A 19,731-nucleotide genomic window follows, 5' to 3' on the forward strand; every position below is an offset into this window, starting at 1 on the left:
TTGCCACCTACAGTAAATTCTCTCCTGCGAACAGGATGGTCTTTCTTACAGGTGCATGGTAAATAGGTAGAGGACACCTACACATCCTTGTTTATGCAGCTGGGCCACCAACAGAAAAGTAGGGGAAAATCCCAACAGAGAAAGAGAGGGGCTGAGGTTCTACTGCTGTTGCTGCATAAAACTAGTTAGCATGGACTTCTTGTGGCCTGTACATGCTTTCGCAGTGGAAACCCAACAGGTATTTTCCATTGTGGACATCCTTATAAACTGACAGGCATAGTTTTGCTATGGATGACTCAGCTGAGCATCTAACTGCTTAGGTGATTGTTCAACAGCAAATCTGGGATACTTCCATTCAGAAAGATTTTTTGTTTTTTGGTTGGCCCACATTCTCTTGTAATAGTGTCGTGTCCTGTTATATTTATCTGAGCAGTTGCCATACCCCAGCATGGCTGGACAAGCCTGGTCTTTTCTGTCCCAGAGATGAAAAAGATGTTGGACTTTGCTGCTTACAGCTCTCTGCACAGGGAGGGGGAAACCTGCAGTACAGGGAGAAAGCAGAGAAGCAGACTCAGCACCACATTTCTGTGCAAAATATGCAACTTGATAGTCTGAAAATGTCATTGGCTGGAAGGCAGCCATTTACCTTTAAGAGTATTTAAAGTATGTTAACTACAGACCAAAAGAATACTTTGTAAACACAATATAATAACTCTCTAATAGATGAGAGAGGTTTTTTATTTACCTACCAGAGACATTTGATTATCAAGCAAAATTGCCTCGTGAAAAGCAAAGCACTCCATCACCTTGCAGCCTTGAGTGCCAGCATACCACATATAACTTTAATGTGGTCAATATCTGTTTAGAGGTCACTTAAAAGGTAACTATTTCAAAAAAAATGCATTCATACAAACATAAGTTTTCATGCCTTTTGTGTGAAATGCAAAAGTCAAGTCTTGAATGCTTGTGCTCGTCAAAGATCGTGTAGTATTTTTAGCAAGATTAAGGGGGTTAATCCTGGTCAGATTCCAGTTTGAATACTTACACTCTGCCTACTTTAATTCTCCTGAAATTTCAACTGTACATTGTGTTCTCCTGGGCTTTTGCCCTAACGTGTCAGCCTTACCCAGATATGACCGCATTTCAGTAGCATTTTTGATTGTGGGGCTTTCCACCTCATCCCTCTCCTTGCCACACACCTCTGCTCTGCTCCTTTTCCCTCTTCTGAGAGAATTACTGGGTCCTTGTGGACCACTTCATGGTGACCTGTGAAAAGTCCCTGAACAAAATGGGCTTAGCCAAGCCTGATGCACACCAAGAGAGGACATTTCACCTTCATTTTGTTCACTGTGAAGATACTTGGGAAAGAAAAGTGGCTATGTAAGTAAGAAGGATCATTGCTATTATTATCAACAAGTAATAGTTATATCTAGTGCTTTCCTTTTCACTTAACATTTCTAGTGATTAAAGGATTCTAATTAAAAATATAAACAGGTCTTTCACTTTTCGTTTTATACTTATCTTCCACATGTGCTTGTAATAATCTGCCTTCTTGCCAACACCATCTTGTAAATGAGATCCATATCTCAAGGGTTTATCCTGGTTAAATAAACTGAATTCAATAAAACCCATCTTCAGATATTCCACATGTGAGAGTTATTACTACACTAACATGCTACTGTTGCTTCTGTTACCTAGTGTTACAGATGCATTAACTTCTCCCCTTTGCTTGAGTTATGCTCCACTGTATATCTAAGATAAGAAAATGGAGTGCCTGGAGTCTGTTCAGTGTTATCGTATAACAAACAGTGACTTTTTTATTGAAGGAGCTCCACGAGCGATGCACGTTTTATTGAAACTAATTCAGAGGGGAAAAAAAAATATTTAAAGATAAATGTTGAACTAAACCCAAAGTCAGTCATGATGTTATTTGCCCTCTTTCTCTTTCCTTCCCTTCCCTTTGCCCCCAGCTGGTAAGCCTTGTGATAGTGTTGCACAGGGCTGCACAACGCTTCTTTGCACTCAGAGCTCAAAGGTAACAGTAGAGTCTTAGAGCTGCACCCAGTAAAGTTGGCATTGGTGCTTTCTGCCTCCCGAAATTCATTCATTTATCAGCTTCTTTGCTTTGAGCACCTCTGTGCTGCCTGCAAGATGGATCATAAGCAGCATAAACCTCAGAGCAAAACAAACAATTGTATTTGAGCTCCATGGAGTTTCTTTCTTTTTTTCTTTTTTTTTCTTTACTGGTTTGTTTTTTCTGAATGACTTCTCCTAGTCTAGCTTGAACTTCCTGCCCTGTTACTGCAAAACAATCTGGTCTGGTGTGAGACACTGAGCCCTTGGTGTGTTTTCCTGACGGTATATCTTTCTCAAAAGTACTCTGGTCATACACTCCCTTAAGCAAAGCTAGATACCCATTTTCTCCAGAAGCCTTCTGTTTTTTTGCAAAAGAGTGCACAGGACTCTTTTGGATCTTCTTCCAAAATTAGGCTACAGACTCCTCTTAGAGCCATATCACAGAAGAACAGCACATGGAAAAGATCAACTACCACTGTCCTTCCTGGGTTCCTATGGTCAAACCTCCCTTCATTGGTGTTTCTCCTTTTTTTTGTTGCTTTCCCAGTAAAGAATTTGTTGCATTGCATCACAACCATCAGATGAAAATCTCCAGTTCATTTTGCATGGAGATGGACAGACTAAAGACCCAACCCTGAGATACACAGTTGTTTTGATTGGCAGTGAGAGCTTGATGTCCAAAATTACTCCAAATGATAAATTAGAAATACAGGACCAAGTCTCTTGAGATGGCCACAAGGCAACTCTTGGCCCGTCAAAAAAATAATTAGAACGGCACTGCAAATAGCAAGGCTTCTTTTGCAACATTTATAGCAAGTGGAGGCCTCTCAGGGAAGATTTCCAGGAGCACAGCCAAATTCAGAAATAAAAGCCACAGAAAGGAAGATTTACACCTCCCTTGAGAAGACAGCCAATAAGATTTCAAGGTGAGTTTTGAGAGTTTGGCTGCTGAACTACATTTCTCAGATTTTTCTTTTGGATTTTAATGAGGTGAACTAATGCTTTTGTTTACTTAAATGAATAACAGAAACAAATACCAAAGAAGCATCTTTTCTAAGCATCAAGAACTGATTTCAGGATTCCTGCTCCAACTACCCTCTCCTACTGGTTTTTATTTGCAAAAGCACATCCTGGTGATGGGGTCACGGACGCTCTGTGCTAGGCACCGTTTAAACTGCATAGCATAAAGTCTTTACCCCAGAGAGTTTGCAATGTCTGGTTTGGGTAGGGGAATAAAAAAAGAAAAAAAAAAAAACAACTCTCAACCCAAAAACAGAAAAGAAAGGAGAGAAAACAGTGGAACATTAAAGTCCAGTGTGCCAGTATAAATTATACTTGACACCCAGATTGGCACAGCGTGTAGAAATGCAACTACTGCCACTCTCTCCTGCTTTAGTTCCCTTAGAGAGTTTTTCTTCCAATGAGCTACTTCTTGTCTTTTTCTCCAGGAGTACTACCTCTTCTTTGTCTTTTCTGCACCCTCAGCCAGCTTTTCTTTGCTTGTTGGCTTGGGGCATCCAAACTACACTTTATTTCATTCACTAATCTCATGAGGAAGTGGAAGACTCAATGAATGGGTGAATAAGTCTGTTCAGCAGGCATCTTTTTTCCTCATGGGATTCATGCTTATCTTTAAGTAAATTTTAAATTTGATGTCTGAAAGAAAAGGTTTCACACATCTGAAATAAAAATAAAAAGACATGGCTATATCTTTGGACTTGAGACTTTATTTATTAAACATGAAATTACTTCAGGTCTCTGTTTTTTCACATTTATAACCCTGGTAAATAAATATTAAATTGATCAAAAGTTGTTAATTAGCATGGTAAACAGAAAAAGCTTCCACATATAGTCCATAATTTATTTCTGGAAAAGGTTCAGTAGGTGTTTTGTGAGTCATATTTCTTTGAAGCACTGTATCAAGCCATATCTTTCTGGCAAAGCTTAGAAGTTTTTAAGTGGACATCTTAGGCCACGAATTTTCTTCTAGGCACAATAGCTTGTTGTTAAAGGAGAAGAAGAGACTTAGGAGACATCCCCATGCCATGCCACTGCTGTCCTCTGAGATGCTATGCTGGGTTTCAGGCCAACAAGCTTTCAGAGTAATGACTGGGACTATAGAAACAAGATGATCTGAAGACAATGTACTAAAAAGCACCCTCTTTTATTTGAGACTAGTACTTGTCAGATTCATTGGACTCTAGGTCTCAAGCTGGGAGGGGTAATGCTGTCTCTGGTCCCCCTTGCCCTGTCACCCAGGACTGTGCAGCTCCAGCCCTCCCACAGTGGTTTTGTTTCCAAGCTAAAAAGCCTTGCTCACACGCTCACTGAGTATGTGAAAGCTTTTCCCATCCTTTTAGTCACCTTCATCACTCTTCTTGAAACTTGTTCCTCCTCCACTTGTTCCTCTTCATAGATATGGAGAAAGGATGCAGGCCTGCACACTAGTCCAGGTGCAAGGGAACCATGGGTCTATACAGTGGTGACACCCTGATTATGTTTTCCTTAATACTTCTTTACATCTGATTTGCTTTTTTGGTTGCTATTGAGCACAGGGCTGACTTTTTCATGCAATTATCATAGCCTTAAGATCTTGTTCATTAGTGATAGCAACCTGCTTCTTAAAATTTTGCACAACCTTATATTTCTTTACATAGAATTTCATCTGCCATTTTGCTATCTGGTCACTCAGTCTTGCAAAATCTTCTGCAATTATTCACAGCCAGCAGTCATCTTCCTATCCTGAATAATTTAATAACATCTCCAATGTTATCTCACTATCAAGCCCTTTTCCAAGTCCCATAAAAGTATTTTGACCAAGGCTTTTAGCACAGACCCTCTGTGTTCCAATGACATTGGAATTCCACCAATGACAATCCACCATGAAAAAAGAACGTGTTTTCTACTCTTTGATTCCATTTTCTAAGCAATAACTTATGCACACATGGATCTTCTATCTCATGGTTTTTCAACTTCTCTAAAAGCAGCTTTTGTGATCTTGCAGAAAGACTTTTAAGAATTCAGCAGACTGAATCAGTAGAATATCCCTATGTATTGGCTGACTTCTGCAGAGAAATAGGATTAAACAAAAAATATTTTAAGAGAATTTCAATGCTAGACCTGCCTTTACGAACATCACATTGACTTTTCCACAGTACAGCATATTTATCCATATTTATTAATTATGTTCCTCATTGTTTCTATTGCCTTGCCCAAGTGTAGATGTCAGGATCGTTGGCCTCTAGTCCCCTCAAAATTCCCTTGAACAAAGGTCTTTCTTTTTTGGTTAACACAATATAAAAATGTGTTGTTTTGCCAACTACCAGTCTTCATTTATTGTGCTAGTTCTAAATGTGAGTTTAAACAACGCAGTTCAATTATTTCATCCCTGAATTCCTCCACAGTCATTGGGTAACTACCATCTGGTCCCGATGACTTGGCATCGTCCATCATGCATATGGAGCCCATAACCCCTTCCACCAACACTTCTCTTAGAGACAGGTCCTATGATGAGTCCTTCATAAATCAAGATCCCATTGTGGGAACCTCCCCAGACTTTTCCACATCTTCTTTTTCAGAAGAAGTCTTGCATTCCTGATCTTAAATAATAATATATTACACTTATGTAACACTTTTAAGAACAAAGGGTCCTGAATTTTGTTTAAAAATTTGTGCAACATTAAATTCCATTGTGAGTGAAAAGCAAGAAGGCAGATGAAAAACATTTCCAAAGTCATCTACCTAGCTAAAGAGCTGCTGCTACAGTGAATCTAGATAGGAAAAAAGTTTGGTATGTATAGTGATTTTGTCTTGTACGTGTGTCGTGGACCAAATACTGTCTGTACTGTGTGCAGACTGAGGGATCAGTCAGCCTAGTACACAAGGTTTTCAAGGCTGAAGAAATGACCATGATTTAAAGGCTAGTTTAAGTTTTACTTACATACTTTTATTTGCTCAAGTTACACCCCTCCAACTAAGCTGATACTGTTCCATTAAAATGTCAAGAAAACCCCTCCCTCCAAGGGAAAAATAAAAAAGAAAAAAGAACAGGTTGTCAACTTTCCCAAATAAGTGTAGAAATGATCTGGTTTGGAGCAGTAAAGAAGGCAGTAAGTGTCAGAAAGTTTATGGTCACTTATGCAGAAGTTTCTGAATTGCTCATGATAAGACAGCATGCAAAATGCTTGAATTGTGGAAAAGATCTAACACAGTTTCTTAAAAAAAAAAGCTCTTGATATGTTCTTCATTGTTAAAACATATGAAACTACAGGATGGCTGCTAAGGAAAAAACAAATTTCTACTAAAATGTTGCCGGTTCTCACTGAAGGAAGTGAATTGGCTGTGAACCGTTCATTTTTTTGAGGAATAGTTTATACCGAGGGGTAAATGAGTATTTGTGTACATGCTGTAAGACTTGCACAAAGAGAAATAGTGAAAATAAGATAATATGATTTCCCGAGATTCTCTCAGCACTAAAATCGCATCACTTGGTAGGACAAAAGCTTCCATGTGTTGCCAACACCAAATGCTGCCAATCACATTGCTTTTTTTATAATAATAGAAAATTAAATATTGAGAAAAAGAACAGATTTTAGTTTGTGGCCAGCCACTCCTCCACTGCTGTAATATCAAAACGTTTCAAATACTGTTGCTCACTAAGCAGATGAGAGGGGAATAATCTTGCCTGCTGGACTACTTTCAATGAGGCACTGAGACTGCATTAAAATATTCAATACAAGCAAAAAACTGCTATAATCACTCAGGTCCTTGGCTCTACATCACTCTTTGCACTGATTATGCTTATGATAACTCTGTGAGATACCTCTCTGACTATAAAGTAATGAAAAATGAAAACTATTATCAACTTCCAGAGAAATGGTAAGCTTATGTGCTGCACAATCCAGTAATGTATTGTTCAGATAAGTTAGCATTTGGTCTGGAAAATTGTGAAACACAATATTTCAACACTTTTCCTCTCCTGCCAAGGAATCTTCAGAATCATAGAAGACAGTTTGTTTTGAACATATGGAAAAGATGAGGAATGTCCTCCTAGAGATAACCATCTCTATAACCTGAAGTTGAAAGGATCTTCAGACCTTTTCCAGATATTAGATATTACTTTTGTATATTAGGTGAGCATTTCCCACTTGCACTTTTTTTATGTTTTGGCGGAATGGAGAGATGTTTAAGTGCCTGAATTCATCTTTCACATCTCCTGCAAAACAGGCTTAATGTTTCTATGACAGGTTTAAAATTGGAACAATCTTGATTTTGGACATGCTGAAGTTTATGGCATAAAACTAAAATCACAATGATCGATGGCAAATTACTGGTTCATAAATTTAGCTCTTATCTGGTATCATTGCAATGAAGGAAAAATGGGGAAGAATTTCATTCCAACTAGTGCTTCAGTTATAAAATGACTGACTTTACACTCCACCTTCGCAAAATTCCTCTATCTAGATTTAGACTTGATTCTTTGGAAAGAATGGTGATTTTCAGGAAAATGCGGGCATTGATAAAAGGGTAAGACTTCAAAAGATGCTGAGTGCAGATTAGTTTAATGAGAAATACTTTGTATGCAGACATCCGCATGTATGTGTGTACACATTTTGCATGAAGAACTGGTGCAATGTTCTAATTTCATGTACTACTCTCCATTTCTTAAAACATACAATTTCTTATGCCCATTCCCACTTCAAATGTGGCAGTGGCAAGAATTTTTTTTTCTGTTAACAGACAAGGAGAGACTGCAGAATCCTGTTGAAGTCTGATAGCCTTCTATGAGGGCATAACTGGCTGCCTAGGTGAGGGGAGAGCTCTGGATGTTATATATCCTGACTTCAGCAAGGCTTTTGACACTGTCTCCCACAACATCCTCACCAGAAAGCTCAGGCAGTGTGGCTTGGATGAGTGGACAGTGAGGTGGATCGAGAGCTGGCTGAATGACAGAGCCCAGAGAGTGGTGATCAATGGCACGGAGTCGAGTTGGAGGCCTGTGGCCAGTGGAGTTCCACAGGGATCGGTTCTGGGGCCAATCTTGTTCAACATCTTCATCAATGATCTGGATGAGGGGACAGAGTGTACCCTCAGCAAGTTCACATTCATCAACAAGAGTGTGGCCAGTAGGTTGATGGAGGTTCTCCTCCCCTCCTGTTGAGGCCTCATCTGGAGTCCTGTGTCCAGTTCTGGGCTCCGCAGCTCAAGAGGGACAGGGAATTCTGGAGAGAGTCCACCAAGATGATCGGGGGACTGGAGCATCTTCCTTATGAGGAAAGGCTGTGGGAACTGGGGCTGTTTAGTCTGGAGAAGAGGAGACTGAGGGGGGAATCTCATGAATGTTTACAAACACCTAAATGGTGGATGTCAGGATATTGGGGCATCCCTTTTTTTCTATTGTATCTAGTGATAAGACAAGGGGTAATGAAAAGAAGATGGAACACAAAAGGTTCCATTTAAACATAAAAAAAAATCTTATACTGTGAGGGTGAGGGAGCCCTGGCACAGGCTGCCTAGGGAGGATGTGGAGTCTCCTTCTCGGGATGTCTTCAAAACCCACCTGGATGTGTTTCTTTGCAACCTGATCTAGGTGAACCTGATCTGGTAGTGGGGTTGGACTACATGATCTCTAAAGGTCTCTTCCAACCCTACCATTCTTCGTCATTCTATGATTCTATGAATGTGTTATTTTTAGCCTGAACTTCTGGTTAAAACTAATTACAGCTGTATACATAAATATTGTTTAATTGATTTTTTTTAAGTGATGACTAAGCTACATGAAAAAGTTTAAAAATATGTAAGAGCATTTTAAACAATATATTGCAGCTTTGTGATAATCACATTAAATCACTGATGTGGTGTACCACCCTGATGTTATTTGCCTCAGCTACAAAGATGGGTAGAGTTAACTATAGTTCTGTGGGAACTGTAAAAGCCAACCTGCAAAGGTGAGTAAAGGCAGATTTTCCACCTGGAAGTCAATGACACCGTAACCCGACTGCTAGCAACACCCAAATGAGGTGTCATAAAACTTGTCTGGCAGTACTTGTGTAACCTGGTGCCAGAAATTTACCCTGTACCAAGGCACTCTGCAAAGTCTCCCCAGGGGCTGTGCCCAAGTAGCACAATGGTACTGATGTTTTTCCAGTGAAACATCCTGGTTAGACAGGCCAGGTATGAAAAGTAGAGCATATGGCCACAAAGCACCCAGTGAAGCTAAGCAAGCTATGCCTCTGTGAGCTCCATTGTGCCCATCCTGAGTGGCTGTAAGAGCCAGCCCTTGGCAGTGAATTGCCCCCTGCCATGGTATTTCAGTTTCTTTTTGTTCACAAAGAGCTACAGACCTGTACAATGCTGTATAAATAATATCTATTTTCGCTTGCCAAGGACAAATCAAGTGTTTCAATTATCACTGTAACTTAAGATAAGAAAATAAACATCAGCTGCTGAGGAGTGCAGTAAACTTGCTTGTGAACTGGAGAGGTGAAGGGGAGGAGAGGCAACAACATGTGAAAAACATCCATTCACTGAGAACTGGATAGAAAAGCAATAAAAAGTAACACTGCATATTAAAAGTCTCAGAAACAAGACTGAAAATATCCAGATATCTCTGTACAAACCAGGAACACATCCTGACATGCAAAATGATATTTCCTACTCCTAATCCAAAAAGCTTTTAGACTCCAACTATCAAAATACAATAATGCTGATTCAAACAGAAGAAAAAAACTTCCCTGCCTTTCACTCCATCTTCAGGTTCCCCTAGTAATTGTTTATATTAAGCCTAGTGCTGAGGAGAGATCTGGTTGACAATGCTGTGGCACTGGTAGACATTTAGAAGGAACTGCAGATTTATATGCTCTGACAGGGACTGTGATGCAAGAGCTCTGGCCAAGTCACAACATGTTAGAAAGACATTTATTGCATTGGCAGCATCTTCTATCTTTTTTTGGCAATTCATGAGCACTTTAGAACTCTTCAAGAGAAATAACTTTTTCTTTTCAATCTTGATTCTTCTCAATATTTCAAGGACACAGGGAATCATCTGAGCTCTTCAGCAACCATACCTTTAACACCAACTTCTCTGGTCCACGGGGTCACAGACTGCATCTCAAAGTGAGCAAGCCGATTTGAGGAAGCAGGATACTTAGAATCACAGAACAGTTTGTGTTGGGAGGGACCTTCAGATCTTTCACTAGATTAGGTTGCTCAAAGTCCCATCCATCCTGACTTTGAACACATTGAATGATGATGCAACCACAAGTCCTCTGTACAACCTCCTCCGCTGTCTCATCATTCTCATTGATAAAATTGCTCCGTAATATCTAATCTAAATCAACAGTTTGAAGCTCTTATCCCTTGTCCTATCACTATATGTCCTTGTAAGAAGTCCCTCTCCAGCTTTCTTATCAGCACCCTTTAGGTACTGGAAGGCTACTATAAGGTCTCGCCCAAGACTTCTCCAGGCTGAATAGCCCAAACTCCCTCAGCCTGTCCTCACAGGAGAGCTGTTCCAGCCTTCTGATCATTTCTGTGCCCCTGCTGTGGACCCACTCCAATAGGTCTGTGCTTTTCCTGTGCTGAGGGCCCAGAGCTGGATGCAGGACTCCAGGTGGGGCCTCACCAGAAGTGAGCGGAGGGGCAGAATCACCTCCCTCAAGCTGCTGGACAAACTGCTTTGGATGCAGCCCAGGCTGTGGTTAGCTTTCTGGGCTGTGAGCACATATGGTTGGCTTATGTCCAGCTTCTCATCCATCAGTATCCCCAAGCCCTTCTCCACAGGGCTATTCTGAAATAAATTTTTAATCAATCAATCAATTAATCAATCAACATTTTAATCAATGAATATTTACTGCTACCAAAATCTCTGAACTAAATTCTTGTGTGAGACACCCAGCTGTGGCACTGTATGTGTCATTCCATTTTTGCCTAAAAGCCTCAAGTCAAAGAAAAGATTTATCCCTTGTTTTTCATTCATAGAAGTCAGAAGTAACCATTGTTATTCAGTGGACCCTGAGGCCTAGGACATCAGCAGAGCAGAAGGATCAGCACCATTAACTTCCATCATGTCACCTCCGAGATGGGGTCTCAGAGGTAGACCTGGTGATCTGCCAGCCAATATAGATAACGTTTCTCTGAAAAAGAAGCCTGTTTCACTGTGAGCAGACTAAAAATGAAGGATAATATGGATTGGATCGTTTCAAGACCGTTGTTTTCATCAAACTGAGCAGGCATATAGAGCCTCCATTTTCTTATGCATTTCAGGAGCACAATGGTATGATCTAAAGATCGAGACTTCCATGAGGGCAGGAAGTGATGATGTGTTAACAAATTCTGAGTGCAATTAAAAGCATAAGGATATAAATTCTGTGAGTGCCTTTTCATGACACTGCAGTTTCATGTAATCTTGTCTGTGAGTCTCTGCAGTAGGAGTGCTGTTACAAAGGAGGAACACTCTTTAAAAGCCTCTTCTGAACATTCCTGTCATATAGGGTCCAGAAGAAAACAAGGGCTTGAACTTTTAGGCTTTGCTTTCTTGGAGTAATCCTTCTGAATAAAGCAACAGTTATGTTCCTTGGGGCTGTATTCAATTGTATTATTGTGTCAAGTTTTGTTAGCTCTGATTCCAGGAGATAAGCCATAACACAGTAAGTTTTTACAAGTGGGCCAATTCAACTTGCAATTTGGGAAACAGACGCTCTAAAATATTTTTTTTAACTACACAAAAAATGGCAAAAGTGGAAGGGACTTCTTTGGCTATCTTGCTTTTCAGATTTTGTATGTATTTGTTAACAGTCTCCAGACAAATTAATTAATCTAAAGGATCCAGAAGTCCCATTACAAAAATAAGTAATCACAGGGCTACCTGCCTTGGCCATTGTGTATAAATCATACTTAATAACTGGAGAAGAATGTGTTTTCCTCCTCCTCTATAAAGTGACAGACCAGAAGATGTTCCCAGTATTTTATAGAACCACACATACCCATTCTCCCTAACACTACTTCTAGTTTTCTCATTGCACTCATCTGATATGAACCCTCACCTAAGACTCACAGAAGCTGACCAAGGAAAGCTGGCAAAGGTGAGCATGGCTGGCTGCATTTGCTGCTTGGCAAGTTCCTTAGGACCAGACTGTTTTTTCCCGAGAAAACAGTCAGGACCTCTGATTTAGGACTCATGCAAAAGGCAGCACTGGAGCACCACAGTCTCTCCTGATTGTGTGCTGGACTGGTTACTTGTTCAGCATTGACTCAGAAGAAAGTAAAAAACATCTGTTGAGTAATCAACACCACATCCTGAAGAGTGTATATGTATAAATCCTATGAGTTATCTCAGGAGCCTTTTTTGCTCATTTTTCAGATATGAGGAGATGATGTCCCTACCCGAGGAATGGTACTGAACCAGCAGTGGATGGCCCACAGACAAATGGATGAAGATCAGCAGGAGCACTAGGACTTGGACGCATCCTTCAGCATCAAATTCAGGGTATGACCATCTCTACCATGCTCCCAGCCTGGGCAGCAAATCTCATTGCCTCAGTGGGAGCCCAGCATTGGGTAAGGAAAGGCAGATGGAGGAGCTGAAAACTCCTGATTTACAGACAGAGCTTCAGATGCTTGAAGGAGAACATAAAGTTTTGTTATTCTTTAATAAGTTCTGAGGTATCAGAGCTGAAGGCAGCTGGCATGCTCTGAAGTTAGGATATTTAACCTTGGAAGAGATGAGAGCCAGTTTGACTCTTGGAGAACAGAGTTCTGAGGAGAGACAAGTTACTACAGTGATGGTATAGACTTTTGCATCTTCTTCTCAGGTGGATCACCTTCCTTGTCCTTCCTCCTGTCTTCCTGCCTCTCCAGTCATCTCATCAGTATTAGGATACCTGGCAGCCAGAAAACACTTTTTGATCCACTTTGTAAAATAAAATTGGAGTGGTTTTTTCTTTCCTAGATAAAAAAGGCAGGTGTAACTGTCACATTCGTGTCAAACCACTTCTGCCACTAAAGAAAATGATAGTAAATGGGAGTCTTGTATAACAAACATGTCCTAATTTTTATCTTTCAGAATACAGTTGCTTTTTTTAGTTTTACACAGAAAAATTATAATCTAATGGGAAAAAAGTTAATTAATTAAAGAAACATACTGTAAACTCTTTGTAGCCTGTACCAGCAGTAAGAATTAAAGACTTTACATAAATGAAGACAAGCTCAGTTGTGTAGGATAGAGGATAAACTTCAGCTACACATATGACAAAGACTGCTTGTTATATGGTCTGTAAATTGGTTTTGGAAGATCTTTTATCTCCCAAGAGACTCTACAGTTTCTGTATGAGAATCAAGTGCTATTTTAAGAAATAATTAACTATGAGGCAATCACAAAACTGATGTAGTTCCCTGTTCAGTACATGGATACAGTACATTAAATTCTCAAAATATAAGATGAATTTATTTTCCCATAGGCCTCCTAGATGGTACTTTAATGATTATTATGGTTTTTATTATAATTATTTATAGAGGAATACTTCCTAAGATTGAATCCCTCTCCTGCCACTACTGCTGCTGTACTGATTCTCTGTGTGCTTACAGATGATTGGATGAACCCATTATGGGAGAAACACTGAGGCAGCATGAAGGACATGGGAGGATATCCAAGAAATGCTGCAGTACCTGAAGGGCTGTTCTCCCGGTGGATGACCCACGTTGGGGCAGGGTGTGAGGAGCTACCCATGTGGATGACCCCATGCTGGAGCAGTTCATGAGGAACTGTAGTCTATGGGAAGGACCCACATTGGAGAAGTTCATGGAGGACTGTCTCCCATGGGGAGGGACCTCACACTGTAGCAGTGGGAAGTGTGAGGAGACCCCAACAGTCCATCTGTAATGAACTGACCATAACCCCCATCCCCCATCCCCTATCCCCTACACCATTGGGGGAGAAGGAAGGGGAGACCTGGGAAGAGGGAGGGGTGGGAAGAGGTTTTTTAAGATTTAGGGTTATTTTGCATCTCCCTATTCTGGTGGTTTATTGATAAACCTTTTTCTCCCCAAGTTGAGTCTGTTTTGCGCATGGTGCTAATTGCTGGGTAATCTCCCTTGTCCTTATCTCAACTCAAACCTCTCATTGTATTTTTCTCTCCCCTGTCCAGTTTAGGAGGGGGAGTAATACTATGACTTAGTGGGCATCTGGCACCCAATGAGGGCTAAACCACCACAAATACCTACCCTCGCTGGCCATGAGAGACGTTACTCGGGAGGGTTAGAGATGGTCAGTACATGAGCAGTTCTCTCTCCCTCTAGTATGCTGCTCTGAGGACTCTCCCTCCCGTTTCAGTCTCACTGCCAGCAGTATTTCCATGAGAAAACGCTAGTTCGGCCAACTGCATCCATTCCACCAAAACCGCTGAGAGAGCCCAGGATAGGCAGCCAGCCTCACCAGCACACGGTCTGCCTGCCTCCATCTGCTCCCAGTGCCAGGCTATCTCCTTGACTGCACAGTGCTTTTAAACTTAAATTTCTCTAAAAATTTTGCATTCCTGAGCTAAAATTGAAAATCTACTGCACCATGCCAAAGCAGAAAATTTTCAGCAAAGGACAAAGGAATCTTGCTCTTGCATTTCTATTTCTAACCATTGCATTTGGGGTTCTTAATTACTTAGAAGAGCAAGACCTGAACTGGACAAGTATCAAGATGGCTAGCTACTTTGCAAACAACAGGAATTTCAACATCATCGCAGCAATAAGACCAGTGATAATTCTCTACATCACCAATCAACTATTATATGAAATCCACTGTATCCTAGATACACAACAAGATATATTACAGCTATGTATGAAGAGAAGGCATGATGGTTATCCTAAGAAAAATTAATCTATTCAGGTTTACTGCTTTGAGAATGTTTCATCCATCCTTTGGTTTGTAGATGATTCCTCTGTGAATCTGTTTCCAAATTAGACTTATTAAACTGAAAATCAAGCTGCTTCCCCACTTAGACTCTGTGGATCCTTTTATTTTTCTTAATTCTTTTGGCTGTTATGTTGTAGTCTGAAACAGCATCTCCCAAGTGCCTCACTGAGACTAACTGAATTTATTATATAATCTCATCTCCCGTTCCAAAAAATTCAAGATCAATCTCAAAGAGCAGTCCTCTGAACTTGGCAGACACTCGTGTGGGAAAGTCTTTAAACAAAACCAAATTTGTTTATGTACTGGGAGAAGGAGCTCGGAAAGAAGATAACACGTGCCGTGAGCCAACACTGCCCTCAGCAGCAGAGCTGGGGAGGCTCGCTCAGCACCGCCACTGCTGTAGAGCTGCAGCCCCTCCATCAGCTGCCCTTGTGTTGGGGAAGACATGATTTGAGCATGAAATGGGCAGCAAAAAATGCCTGAATGGTGAAATGGTTCCAAACAAAGTCACTTTGAATTTGGGGACATTGAGTACATTTACTTAGGATTTTTTTTTCCCAAAAATTCAGTATGTTGTGCCATTGGCTTCCCGTGAGAGTTAGTCACAAACTCTGGGAATTTTTTTTTACTTGCAATCTGATCCCAGTTCTGACAGGCTACACAGCCAAATTTTCTAGAAGGTCAAAAAGCGTACACCTACCTGGGGTTAGCCCGAGAGCAATCCCCCAGCCAACTCCCATATAAGCGGTGTTTAAGGACTTTCAAAGTGTCTGTCTGATCCGCTACACTGAATTAGTCAGTCCTGGGGATTTAGACTGTAGCTATTTTCCAAAATGTATGCATTGTTACCTTTCTTGGAGAGAAGGTAACTATCTTTCTCTAAGAGCTGAGTCAGCAAGCTTTGTTTCAGAGACTAAGCTGAAGCTGTGTGAGGAGCCAAACATGGCATGAAGCACAGGGACAATGCATTTGTACACAGGTGGCATGGCTGAGGAAAGATGACCATGTCCTGTGCTAGTGGATGAACTTTTTAATACTGAAACTGTAATCACTGGGTACTTACTGCTGAATTGTAACACAGAGCACCAATACACAAATGATGCACATAACCTAGTCACTGAGGTAGTCTTTCTTGCTTGGATCAGGAGCTTAGGATAAGTAAGAATTCTAAGAATCTAAACCAAAATGATCAAAACAGTCAAAATTTTTATCTCAGGCAATCGCAGCTAAAGATTTTCCAAAAAGCTACATCTTCCTTCATTAGATTCTGCTCCAATCTTGATTGGTCTTCATCCAAGAGAGAAGCTGATGTCCTCAAAGTGCTGTGCTGTCTTGAAGCACAGGTTCACTAGTGAAAGACTTGCATGTGGCTGTGACTTTGAGACTATGTCACTTGATGAGCCTATGTATGTTTTGGTGAGAAAACAGGAACTTTAATGTGAGCGAAGTACAGGTACTCCCCCAAATCTAGCTATTTGGAGAACCATCAAGTATGAAAGTGGAGCTGATGAGCAGTGGAATGTATGGAAGAAGGGGAAGTTCTACTACCATGTCCTTGCTTGGAAGAAAGCAGTGCCCAAGAAACTCCATTTCATCTGTTGTCCATACAACCATACTTAAGTTCAAGTGCTCCGAACATGATATGGAGGAATGACACAGTCAGTCTTCCTTGATAGAAACTCTCAAACTATTCAGAAGTTTTCCAAGCCCTTTTCCATCACTCAGATGGAGAAACACAGATACTCTCCAGATTGCCCCTTCATGAATGCTCCAGAGCCATAATCTCACAAGAAGTCAAGACACGTACCTGCTAGATCCATTGGACAGTGTCACCTGAGGATGGTACCTCTGTAAAGAAGGAGATAGCTTAATTAATGAGTGAATCAAAACCAATGTGTGAGACTGCCACAGAAGAAAGGCCCAGTGACACTTTGTGTAGTCAGTTTACAGAACTTGCACTGTCACATGGAAGCTAAGGGAGCATATAGAAACCTTCAAATCATTGTTCAGGCTATGTGTTTTGTGGGGAGCTGTGCCAGGGGATTTGGCAGGATGGCACCTTTAGCACTATATACTGCCTTCCACCATGAAGCATGTTTGGTTTATGCTCCAGGCAGAATAACATAGAGCCTAGTTTCCTGCTAACTACCATTGCTTACCCTCCCTGTGGTGTTAAGCCCTCGGGCCTGTGGGTTTTGGGGCAGTCATACTCTCTGCATGTTTCATGGGTCTGGGACCAGTATGGAAGGGGCCATGTGCAGCAACAAAGATAGGAGGTGAAAAACCAGTTCCTGTCCTGTGGAGCCAGGGGGAAACCCAGCAGAGGGATTACGAGGGTGTGAGTCACCATGTGCCTTCTGCATGACTCTGGGGACAGGGTGGCCTCTTGTTCCGGGGCTGGGGCAAAGTCACAGCTTCGTCTGTTATTATTGTTAGTCACAACCCCAGCTATACAAAGTCCAGCAAAAACCACACTTGTAAATGCCTCAACCTGAAATGTAAAATAAACACTGAGAAAATAGCTGCTACTTACTTTCTCTAAATATACCCTGGGGCCAGATCTGTTTCCACTGAAGTCAAGTCTAGTTTTGCAATCAGTGGCAGGGGAAGAGCGGTCCATTCCTTTATTTGGAATGATGTTAATAATCAAATTGCAGTTTTAATTTGTCACCAAGACAGGGCTGTGATAAGACATTTTGGTTGCTGCTATAAGTAGCTCTGAGGATTGTCAGGGGTAGTTGTAGGTGCTAAAGACTTTGTGACATCCTGACACAGCGAGGAAGGGACTCTGCAACTCTGGCATATGTCCTTGCTATGGGGAAGTGAAGAAATCCCTCTGGTTCCCCTCCGAACACTGAGGAGGGGCAGAGCTGGTCCTGAGAAACTGCAAGACAGATAGGCATAGAAAAAACAGGAAGGCTGAGAGCTATGGATCAGTTCCATATCAGTGATTTTATCAATATTTTCAGTGACTCATCTATGCTTTTTTCCCCTCTGAGGTTTTTATAACATATTCCCTTTCTTTGTCACCATATAAAGGTTCGGAATTTAAGCACAAAAGGTGGGAAAGTTTTAAGTTAAGGCAGTTTTTAGCTTTAGCAAGGCATGGGGTCTCATCCTCCCAAACTCATGGACTTCCCCAGTGTCATGGTGGTATGTGCTGAATTGTGCTGGCAGAATGGATATCACTTGCTCTAGATGTTCATTTTCAGAAAAGTATGTATGTGTGACAGGCATGCTTCAAATGTACCATGTCATCCACTGTGTGTCTAGCACAGTTTTAGTTGCTGTGGTGTCACAGGTAAAGTTGTTATTGGACCACACCTGGGGAGTCGGGCCAACGTCCTCCACAGAGGAAGAGAAATGAGGGAGAAACAGACTGCTGTGTTTCCAGGTTTCAGCACGATAGGTGCTTGAAACAAACTCTGGGAGGCATCCAGAGGTGAAAGCACAGAGTCTCTCCCAAGAACACAGTTTAGGCACAGCCTGTATATCTTTTAGCACATTTCACATATTGAAAGTGAAGATTGGTCAGCTTTGTGATTGACTCCAGATAGAGTCAACTGAAGTTTAGCCAGACATTAACTCTGATTCAGCCCTGGCTTTGCCAGATACAACCTGCTGTTTGCACAATGCCTTAGGTATTTCTGCACTCCGCTCCAAGAGGGTGTATTAGCTAATGTGCAACCCAAGGTATGTTTGCAACATTGCAACCGCAAGGATAAATTTTGCTGGACCCGGGATATACTTAGGTGTTGCCACACAAGAATTCACTAAAGTTTTGGATTTGATCCTGGAACACTGTGCTTGAGCACACGAGTACAGATGGACCCCCTTGCACAGTGCCAGCAAAGTGTCAGGGCCTCTGTAGCACAGTAAATCCACAACCTGGATAAACGCCTTGTGGATAATTGAGAATTCATTGTACAACCATCTAACACCTCTCTTTTATGAGAGGATAAACACTTCTTTATAATAGTACTTGTAACGTGAATTCTACCATCACAATCTCATTTTGTATACATTTCTTGATGTTTGTTTTTTGGTTGGTTTTGTTGGGTTTTTTAAATTGTGACATGATTCATGCCTTTTACTGCATTCTACAGGGCAAACTCCAAACACTGCAGGAACAGAAGCATTTGACCAGAAGAGCTGAGTTTGCAGAGCAGGACTGGTCACACCCAGACAAGTAAGCAGAGGGATACAAATCGCAGCTCTTCAAAATCTCATCAAGGGGAAGCGACTCTAGTTAATCAAAGGCTTAATTTTCTGCCCTCAGACACTGTCCTCCCAATCTCCCCTGTCATTTAGCTGTCAGATCCTCCTGTTGGTACCCGGACAGTTGCATGTGACGTCACCTTCTGTGACTGTGCACTGAGAAACAATATATTGTATCTAAAAATATAAAATTAACAGCCTCAGAGGTAAAGGCTCTCCTCCTTCATCCATCAAGTGGCTTTGAACTAAACTCAGTGTTGGAATTGTTCCAGTATATCAACTCTGGAAAATAAAGTGCACAGTTTGAAACCTTCCGTGTTCATCTGTTGAGCCAATGGAGTAGATCCTGCAGTCCCTGGTTTTCTGTGACTCAATACTTCCAGAATCAGTGGCCTTGACTCCTTAGCTTGCCACTACAACAGTTGTGATTTCTAATTACTGTCCATGCAAGGACCAAAAAGGACCACTCAACCTACTTTCCAAGTCCAGAAAAGATGACAGTATTCAGCCCATTGTGGCCGGGTGACCAAATGTCC

At 41.3% G+C, this 19,731-nt stretch overlaps 1 long non-coding RNA gene across 2 annotated transcripts; it reads left to right on the forward strand.

Annotated features, from left to right (window-relative positions):
• The first annotated feature begins 1,229 nt into the window (after positions 1-1,229).
• On the forward strand, positions 1,230-19,294 carry LOC133625361 (uncharacterized). 2 transcript variants are annotated; one of them, XR_009818687.1, is made up of 3 exons: positions 1,230-1,380; positions 12,437-12,562; positions 19,084-19,294. It is a non-coding gene; the product is annotated as an uncharacterized LOC133625361 (long non-coding RNA). The 2 variants fall into 2 exon arrangements; XR_009818686.1 differs by lacking the exon at positions 19,084-19,294 and adding an exon at positions 13,660-14,909.
• The last annotated feature ends 437 nt before the right edge of the window (positions 19,295-19,731 follow it).

Source organism: Colius striatus, chromosome 4, assembly GCF_028858725.1.
Source record: "Colius striatus isolate bColStr4 chromosome 4, bColStr4.1.hap1, whole genome shotgun sequence".
NCBI classification, from domain to species: Eukaryota; Metazoa; Chordata; class Aves; order Coliiformes; family Coliidae; genus Colius; species Colius striatus.